Below are 8,205 nucleotides of genomic sequence, written 5' to 3' on the forward strand. Positions count from 1 at the left end.
GGGAAATGGCAGGTAGACAACAGGTACCACACAATGTTGTGTGATAGGGATTTCCTTCAAAGAAGACATTCCTGTTACTGTGCCAGTTTCCACCACCATACAGTGAAGTACAGATAAAAAAGATCTTTGGCTTTAATAATACTTGTACAAAAGAAAAAGAATATGCTGAACATTTCAGTAACCTAACACAGTTCTCATCTACCTTTACACAAATAAAGGAACTGCTCGAGAACAGAACAATCAACTTGCATTTTAAGCAAAGACTGTATCTCTGAATAATTGTCCTTTATTTTATTTTTTATTTAATTGATGGCATTGTACATTTTACTGTGAGAATGCAAAACATCTTTATTTTTTCATATGTTGTAATTGCCATTAATTCATCTCAATGTGAATTCATAAATATGTGATAGCCAATCCGTAGTTGTTCTTAACTCATGAATGAAGGTGGTTGTTTGGTGTTCTTTCTTTTTTATTTGCCTACTTTTTATTTCCAGAGTTTACACATTACACATAACTATTGATATATAAAGCCACCAATTAACAGTAGTAATTTTACACCTTCTAATAATAGTAAAATATGTGCATCCAATTTGAAAGAAAACTTCTCGACCCTACACCGGGATAGAATCTTACAATATTTTGTCCTATCAAAGCTCTTAACAAGAAATCAGTGACTGTTTCACATCTCTAAATTTTTATTTCACTTCTTCATGGTATTCAAAAACAATAACATGGATTCTTGATTTGATTTCAATTTTCTTTTGATCCCTTGTATTCCAATTTTTTTTCCATTTTTTTGTAAAGCTTCCAGTGCCTTCCTTTGAAGTTCTATAGATCCTCTTCTGGAGTCTAGATTTGTCTTTTACTCTTGTGTTCATCGTTATCTCTGCTATTTCTTTTTCTTTTATCTCCATAAAGCAAAACCAAGTGTCTCTACATCTTTATAGCCCTGTTTGCAGTCAAAGGCAAAAATTTATTCAGCAGATCATGGACTGATAAATTCTTCTAAACCCTTTCCAAAATTATTCAGAGTCTCTATATTCCTATAAGAAATAAGGAAAAAAGAAGCCACTCTACTGTTATTCTAATTATTAAGATAAATAGCACTACCAACCTTGTATTGTAACTAATAATATCTGATAGATGGTGAGATTAAAAAAAAAATTGACTACAGAAAGGTGTTCAAAAAAGTTGTGAAGTGAAGGAGGAATTTGCATGTGGGAGGTGATTGGCTGGCCCATTCTATTGTTATTCTCACCTCACCCAATCATCACCCTCATGCAAATTCCCCCTTCCCCACAATCCAATCCTGCCACTCAATCTGTCTATGAACCCATTCCTCTGAAGCGCACCTCCCTCTGCCTCCTCCACCAACCAATCATCACCCACATGCAAATTCTTCACAACCCACATCTGACATTCAATCTGCAAATACACCCCGCCCACACAAGCACCCTTTCCTCCCTCTCCCGCAGCTAACCACCATCCCTATACAGTTTATTAATTACTAGATCATAGACCTTTCACATATAAAACATAAATACCAGTACAATATATAAGCACAACCTTATAAAACATATGAAATATTACATAAAACCAATTGGTATACAGATACAGCAATAAAATACAACAAAAAAATACAATATAGCACATCAAATATAAACAATATTTCAATTTAGATAAAATTCAGTTAGCTAAGTCCATCCTCATAGCAATCAACTGCAATATCCTTTCTGACACATCATTGGAATGTAGATTCAACAGAATAAATCCCAAGAATTTGGATCTTGATTCTGAATACAATGTGCAGAAGCGCAAATAATGTGATACGTCCTCAATTTCTGGGGTACCACAAATACACAACTGGATGGCCATAGGAATTTGAGAATATCTGCCATCAATCATGGTATGATTTGAAGTCAAAGGGCTGTAATGCTTGCCTACATACGTTGTGGAAATGTAAGCTTTTCCAGATAAACAGCCCTTTTGATAGTTCAACTGATATAGTCAATACTACTTTGAAAAAATTGAGTTATTAAGAACTTGTCTATCCAGTTGTGTGCCATGCTTATAAATATATTTATGAAGCTTCTCTTTTGAGCTCAAGACAGAAAAATTGTCAAGCAGAGTAGGATATAATTGCAAGAACTTTTGATATCTTTAACTTTTTAATATCTTTGTAGCTTGACAACTGTTCAAAACATAATTAGGAAAAGACCTTAATTGAAGAATATTTTAAAATTCTGCAATGCATTAATTCGATTTTATTTAACTGCTGTGGAATTATTATTGAATGAATGCAAGATTTAATAGAAGGCAAACTAAACCTTGCCTGAATCAGGGCTTCAGATCTGGGAGAAATCCCCTGACCTGACACTGTCGTCCTCATTGTAATCAATAGGAACTTGGCATGTCAAGCGAACCCATAGATTTTTGACAACAACCGGAGTGCCAGGTATAAGTACTGACAGTGTCTTGGGAAATGTCATTTCACCTAAGGGCCCTGCCTTCTCCAGCCAATCCTGACCTATATGCAAATTCCCTTTCCACCTCACAATCCCCACCTGCCACTCAATTTGCATATAAATCCCTCCCATCACAATCCGCTCTTTCTACTCAATCTGTATATCTGCCCCTCCCCTTGGGATTGTGACCTCCAACCACCAAAGAGACCCCCTGATCCTCCTCTCCTCACTGGGGACCCCAACCTTGTGTCTTGGGGCCAGGAATTCCCTCAGAAAGGGAGGGGGGCTGAGGATCTTGTGCAAAATTGGAGGTGAAGGGGGACCCCGGAAGGAAATGAGGGGGGGATTACCTTGGAGGAGCCACAGGAACCCCCCTTCCATCTTCAATGAACATGAAGGAGAAAAGCAAGCACCTCTTTCTGGGCTTCTACAAAAAGGGAGAGGCCTCCTAGCATCAGAGCAGGGATTGGAAAAAGGGACCAACCCTCCCCGGTTGCCCCTTCTATTGGCTGGGGACTGTGGTTCCTTACCCTGAACCTCCTTGTCAGGGCCATCTCGAGGAGGATGTGCTGAGGAGCCCAAGCCAGAGAGGGAATGGGGAGGGGGGATCAGTTGGATCTACCACAAAGCTCTTCTGCCCATGAATGAATCCAGGAAGACTTGAGCCCAGGAGAGTAATGCCTGGCACCAACTGCCACAAAGACTTGTGTTCTTCTTGGAACCACTTGGTCTCCTTGGTGACCAGGTAAACACCTCCAGGCCTAGAACCTGGAGCACAAATAGAACCTTTTCAAAAGAAAACCATCCTGGAGCTTCCCTTAGGAGGGACCCAGCAGGCAGAGTTGCCACATGCTCTCCTGATCCCACTTCTCCTCCTTGTAGGGCAGGCAGAGCCACAAGATGATGGGGCTGAACCTAATAGGATCCAAAGGACCTTCTGTAGCTCCCCAGACATACAAACTATTGGATTTTCTGAGATGAAAGGGTTTCTTCCTCTGGCTTTGGAGGCCTCTCTTATTTCCTTCACAGACCAGTGGCTACCAAGGAGGCCCTGATTCCTCCCAGGAAATTAATCCATTGGGTTCTTCCCTTCTTTCGTGTTCTGCTTTGGGGACAAAATACCAAAGGGTATCTGGAAGGGAGTCCCTGGAGCCTCCTAAATCTCATTCCTATGTCAGTCTTGAGATTCTTTTAAATACAGTAGAGTCTCACTTATCCAACATAAACGGGCTGGCAGAATGTTGGATAAGCAAATATGTTGGATAATAAGGAGAGATTAAGGAAAAGCGTATCCAACATCAAATTAGGTTATGATTTTACAAATTAAACACCAAAACATCATGTTTTACAACAAGTCTTCCACTTGTTTTGGAGTGTGGACTTGTGTTGTTGGGTGTGTTGGTCTGCTGTGAGTTGCTGCCTAGAGAAACAGGTGTGGATCTGTGAGGGAGGCAGACTGTGTTGGATGAGCGAAGGTTGGATAAGCGAGACTACTGTATTTACAAATATGCATAGTAAGTAAACAACATAAGGCTAACATTATACAGCATAACAATAAACATTACACTATTAAGCAATAAACTGCCTTCCCCTCTCTACTTTCTCCTTGCAGTCTGCTGCAGGTGCTGTATGGCTTTTGTCTCCCTCAAAAAAATTCAGCTGCAGAGCCAGAGTGAAAAGATGCTGGCAAATTTATTCTCCAGCCAGTGTTGTTTAGATCCAAGGCTCTGCCATCACTACATCTACCTCTGCCCTGTATGACTTGTATTGCACCCCACTTTTCCATTTACATTCTATTTAAAAACTAAAGAAATAAAATGTAAACATGACAACACTTAACCAATTTGTTGGCTACTGCAGCAGAACATTAATCCCACTAGGGTACTTCCATGTAGCCAACTAGATGTTGTGAGTAGCTGATCTGGCTGGATATTTCCCTCCTACTCGGTGGCCAGCAGAATGTCAGTTGGTGATGTAGGAGGGACTCTCAACAGCTGCTGCAGAGGCATGATGATGTGTCTTGCTGGATGGCGGTCTCCCACTTAATTTAAGAAAGGTTACATAAGGCTAAAATTATATACCTGATCATAAAAATCTGACATGGTAACTAAATAAATTAAAAGATACAATTCAAAGTTAAAATCTAATACTATACTTTCTTCTCTTTCCTTGGTTCTTACAGGCTCTGGGGGTATCATGGCAGTCCCACAAACTTCACTTGCAAAATCCTCGGTGCTTTGCTGATCTTCCCCTTCCACCCCAGCAGTCGAACCCGCTGCTAATGAAAGTTACAATTTGGGGCAGACAGATGGGGCTGTTGCAACCCAGATAATTCTCCTCCTCTAGACCCTGTCAGTTCCTCTGGGTAGTGTTTCTACTGCTGCCACCTCCAGGCTAAGGGAGAAGAAGAAAGACCAAGTCAGTTTATCCATTTCCGCTATTCTAAAAACTTTTGCAATCCAGTCTGACATTGTCGGAAGGTGTGACTACTTCCAATGTTGTGCATACTGTGGCATCCATGCTGCATTTATCATGTTGTGCAATACTTGATTTTGTTTATTTGGCATTCCCAATAAAAATAATTCAGGCTCTACTGGTATCTTTGATTTTAAAAATTCCTGCAATGTTTTTTCTACCTTGCCCTAGAATTCCCTTGCTTTTTAAATAAGATCACCACTTGTAGAATAAAGTTCATTCTCTTTTCTTTCATTTCCAACACTTATTGTTTTTCCCTTATACGTTTTATCAAGTTTTGTTGGGGTTAAGTACCACCTGTTCATTTTATAAAAGGTTTTTCTAAGGTCATAACACAAAATTTTCTTTAAGTCATTTGACCACATTTTTCAAATATATCTAATTCTATGTTGTGTCCAGCATTTTGTGCCCATTTATTCAGCTTCTCTTTTGAGTTCAAGATAGAAAAATCTTCAAGCAGATAATAGGACAGGATTGCAGCAACTTTTAATATCTTGATTTCTTTGATATCTTTGCAGTTTGACAGCTATTTACAATATAATTAGAGGAGACTCTAATTGAAGAATCAGATTTCTGCAGTAATTTAAAAAAAATGAATCAGTGTGAGATCTAATAGAAGGCAAACAATTCTCTGCTTGAACCAGAGCTGCAGGAATACCAGATGGTAGTATTACGTGTCTTGAGAAATGTCTTCCCACCTAAGGACCCCTGCCTCCTCCAGCCAATCCCCACTTATATGCAAATTCTCTCTCTACTTCACAATTCCCACCAACCAGGCAATCTGCATAAATATCCCTCCCACCCATGAGCCCCCTTCCTCCTTTTATCTCACAATCAGCTCCTGCAACCTAATTTGCATATTCAGCCCTCCTCTTGGGATTGGGACCTCCAACAACTGAAGAATTTAGTTGGGGGCTGTAATGAAGTATGAGTTGTATTCATATTTGTTGTGTTTAACTATGTGCTTGTGGTTTGGTTGGGTAGGTGTGAGATGGCGGCAGCCATTTAGTGGCTCTCCTCTGAGGCAGTTGCCATGGAGATGTGGGTGGAGCCATCTGCTGAGGGGAGGAGAAGTGAAGAGGTTTTTAAAAGTGAAGTCTTAGTCTGTGCTCTGATGAGGCATAGGGAAGATTGATTCCAGGTTGATGGGATCAAGGACACTCAAGTGTTCATTTTGAGTCGGTTTCAAATAAATTTGGTGACTTATTTAATGTAGTCTGTGTCCTGGAAAGGCACAGAGAATCTGTGATATTATATCACAGGGGTGACTGTGGTTTGAAGTCACTGGATAGTCCAGGTTTCAGACTTTGGGAACCAATCCCAGCTGGACTTACAGGATCATTGAAGTAACAGTTTAAAAGGAGCAGAGGAAGAAGTTTTAACTACTTTAAGTAAAAGAAGTGATACTTTAGAGAGTTTGATTCATCTCATTCTAGTATTGTAACTGTTAATAAGAATACCTCTAAGTGAAACATCTTTTGTAACCACCAAGCTTGTGCCTGAATAAACTTGATATTGTTCTTTTTACATCAAAGCCTCTGTCGTCTATAGACTCCCTCAGCACAATTGCGCTACCATTTTAACACTGAATAAAGTAAAAGGCTTCTTCTGAGCTATTGGGTGGTTGAGCACTTTTATAATCTAAAGGTGTCTCTCCACACAGTGGTGGCTGCATTTCCACTAATTGGTGGCAGTTATCTTTTATTATTTGGGACATTATTCGTTATTAATTGGGTCTTATACGCTACCCTCTTTTACAGGGGCCAAAGGGAGAAATCTGACCCACACATCTTCTCTCTCGGGGCCAGGACTTACCTTAGAAGGCAGAAGATAGAGGTGGACGAAAAGCGGTCTCTCTTTAGAGATAAAAGAGGGATGCAAAAATATAATAATACAATTATAATAATAATAATAACGACGAGGAATCCTGGAAGGAAATGGGGAGCTTTGGAAGGGAGCTTACCTTAGAGCGTCCACAGGAACCTCCCTTTCGTATTTGGTGCCTGCTCAGCAAAAAGGCCATCACCACTTACTGGCATCTTGCAAAAAATCCCAGTTGCCCCCTTCTGTTGGCAGAGGACTGTGGCTCCTTACTCTGAGTTGCCTGACAAGGTCCACCCTGTTGAAAAGCCCATGCCAGAGAAGTAGAGGGTGGGGACCCTTGGCTGGATCTGCCGCAAAGCCCTTCTGTTCATGATCAGGCCCAGGAAGGCAGTGGCCAGAGAAATGTCTGGTCTGTTCAGAAACAATTGATCTCCTTGGTGACCACATAAACACCTCCAGCCCCAGAACCCTAAGCAAAAATGGAACCTTTTCAAAAGAATGTTGAAAAGAGGCCTAGGAGGCAGGTTTGCCACATGCTTCACCAGCCCTGCTCCTCCAGCTTGAAGGGCAGGCAGAGGCCCAAGACAGTGGGGCTCAACCCCTTTGCATCCAAAGTACTCCCTGGAGATATCAGGCAGACAAATTCTTAGGTTTTCTGGGAGGAAAAGCTCTTTCACACAGCTAGTTGTGCTGTTTGTAATTTTCTGAAATATTTAGATAAACTTTGTAAGTTTGCCAACTGATGTCACAATGGTACAAAAGTCATTTGGAAAGTAGATTTCACCTAATGTCAATTCAGTGGGGAAAGTACCTTCACCAATTTGAGGAGCTTCAGACTTAAAGAGTTAGCCAAAAGTCAGCAGCTAAAATCACCAGAGCTCCTCTCATCAGTTCATTATTTCCTCTCACGGTAGGTCTTGCAAAGTTCTATCAAGGGCTTCAAGTGATTTCTTATGTGCCATAGTGCATTCATTCAACACAATGATTTTACACATTTTTAACACTTGAGCCTGACCATATATTTTGCTAATATTGCAGGCTGTTCTGATTATTAGCAATGTTTAGTGGCAATTTTAGTGCTGAGTGTGCTGTTCGTCCTCCATCCATGAATGTTGATGCAATCCCAGATGAATCGATGGCAAGTGTCACATCATTACTTGTATGAATTTAAAGAAGTAGTAAATTAATTAAAATGTTTTTTCCAGTTCCTCCAGGTGCTTTGAGGAAAAGTAAACCACCTTTTCCCCTTCTGATGTCATCCATTATGGTGTCATGTACTTTTCTTTGATCATGAATTAACAGAGGTTTCTTATTGTACAACTATTAGTAGTAAGGTAAAGGTTTCCCCTGACGTTAAAAGATAAAGGTTTTCCCCTGATGTTACGTCCAGTCATGTCTGACTCTGGGGGTTGGTGCTCATCTCCATTTCTAAGCCGAA

The 8,205-nt window shown here is 40.4% G+C and overlaps 2 long non-coding RNA genes across 6 annotated transcripts; one reads left to right on the plus strand and one right to left on the minus strand.

Moving 5' to 3' along the window:
• Window positions 1-674: 674 nt before the first annotated feature.
• On the minus strand, window positions 675-7,706 carry LOC134298241 (uncharacterized). 5 transcript variants are annotated; one of them, XR_010005205.1, is made up of 4 exons: window positions 6,907-7,706; window positions 4,624-4,862; window positions 4,309-4,509; window positions 675-1,046 (listed from the first exon to the last, which is right to left on the minus strand). It is a non-coding gene; the product is annotated as an uncharacterized LOC134298241 (long non-coding RNA). The 5 variants fall into 5 exon arrangements; XR_010005203.1 differs by having other exon boundaries at window positions 4,649-4,862; window positions 6,907-7,623; XR_010005204.1 differs by lacking the exon at window positions 4,309-4,509 and having other exon boundaries at window positions 6,907-7,606.
• On the plus strand, window positions 1,040-6,470 carry LOC134298242 (uncharacterized). Its single transcript, XR_010005206.1, has 2 exons — window positions 1,040-2,779; window positions 4,651-6,470. It is a non-coding gene; the product is annotated as an uncharacterized LOC134298242 (long non-coding RNA).
• Window positions 7,707-8,205: the final 499 nt, after the last annotated feature.

This window comes from Anolis carolinensis, chromosome 4 (genome assembly GCF_035594765.1).
Source record: "Anolis carolinensis isolate JA03-04 chromosome 4, rAnoCar3.1.pri, whole genome shotgun sequence".
In the NCBI taxonomy this organism is placed as follows: Eukaryota; Metazoa; Chordata; class Lepidosauria; order Squamata; family Dactyloidae; genus Anolis; species Anolis carolinensis.